The following is a 1,936-nucleotide window of genomic DNA, read 5'->3' as shown; positions in this document are numbered from 1 at the left end:
CCTACATCAAAAAAGAAGAAAACCTTCAAATAAACAACCTACAATTATACCTCAGGACACTAAAGAACCAAGAACTAACCAAACCCAAACAGTAGAAGGAGAGAAACAACAAAGAACATACAGAAAGAAATGAATTAGAGATTTTTTTAAAAAATACAAAAAATCAATAAAACAGTTTTCTTGAAAAGATAAAGTTAGTAAATCTTTTGCTAGACTAACAAAGAAAAAATGAGAGAAGACTCAAATAAATAAAATCAGAAATGAAAAAGGAGATATTACAACTGATACCACAGAAATACAAGGGATCATAAGAGACTATGATGAACATCTATATGCAAACAAACTGGAAAACCTAGAAGAAATGATAGATTTCTGGATGCATACAACTTAACAAGTTTGAATCATGAAGAACTAGAAAACCTAAACAGACCAATAATGAGTAATGAGATTGAAATAATAATAAACGGTCTCCCAACAAAGAAAACCCAGGGCCAGATATCAGGACCAGATATACACAAATCAATAAATGTGATACATCACATCAACAGAATGAAGGAAAAAAATTATGATCATTTCAATAGATGCAGGCAAAGCAATTGATAATATCCAACACCACTTCATGATAAAAACATCAATAAATTAGATATAGAAGGAATGTACCTCAATACACTAAAATCCATGTAGAACAAATTCTTTCATACTGAATGGCCAAAGACTGGAGGCATTTCCTTTAAGGTCTGGAACAAGACAAGGATACCTGCTTTTTCCATTCTTACTCATCATCGTACTGGAAGTTCTAGCCAGCACAATAAGGCAAAAGAAAGCAATAAAGAACATTGTTTTATTTATTTTAAAGGAGGAAGTCAAACTATCCCTATCTGCAGATGGCATGATTATATACATAGAGACCCCTAAAGACTCCATCAAAAAATAACTAGAACTAATAAATCAATTCAGTATAGTGGCAGGATACAAAAATCGATAGCCTTCCTATACATCAATAATGAAATAGTTGAAGAAATAAAGTAATTGCATTCCCAATAGCTACAAAAAATAAAATAAAATAAAATATCTAGAAGTAAATTTAATCAAAGAGATGAAAGACCTCTACAATGAAAACTATAAAACATTGGTGGAAAAAATGAAAAGGACACAAATAAATGGGAAAATATCCCATGTTTTAGTGTTGGAAGAATTAATTGGTAATATCATCAAAATGTTGATATTACTCAAAGCATTCTACACATTCAAGGCAATCCCTATTAAAATACTAATAACATTCTTCACAGAAATGGAAAATAATGATCTTAAAGTTTCTATGGAACCACAAAAGACCCTGTATAGCTATAGCAATCTTAAACAGAAAGAACAAAGTTGGAGGCATCACACTTCCTGACTTCAAAATATACTATAAAGCTATACTAACCAAAACAGCATGGCACTGATATAAAAATAGACAAATACACCAGTGGAACAGAATAGAGAGCCCAGAAATAAACCCACACACTTACACCCAACTGATTTCCAACAAAGTTGCCAAGAATATACAGTGGGGAAAGCACAGCCTCTTCAATAAATAGTGTTAGGAAAACTGGATATCCACATGTGGAAGATTGAACCTAGACCCCTATCTCTCACCATATGCAAAAATCAACTTGAAATGGATTAAAGGCCTAAATTTAGGATCCAAAACAATGAAACTACTAGAAGAAAACATAGAGGAAATGCTACATTAAATGGAAGAGGGCAGCACTTTTTTTGACACAAACAACATGGATGAGCTTGGAAAAAATTATGTTAAGTGAAATACACCAGGCACAGAAAGAGAAATACCACATGTCCTCACTCATGAGTGGGAGCTAAGCAAGGAAGGAGAGAGAGAGAGAGAGAGAGAGAGAGAGAGAGAGAGAGAGAGAGAGAGAGAGAGAGAGAGAGA

This window comes from Galeopterus variegatus, unplaced genomic scaffold (genome assembly GCF_000696425.1).
Source record: "Galeopterus variegatus unplaced genomic scaffold, G_variegatus-3.0.2 Scaffold864, whole genome shotgun sequence".
Lineage (NCBI taxonomy): Eukaryota > Metazoa > Chordata > Mammalia > Dermoptera > Cynocephalidae > Galeopterus > Galeopterus variegatus.
Note: the sequence above shows the minus strand (reverse complement) of the source record.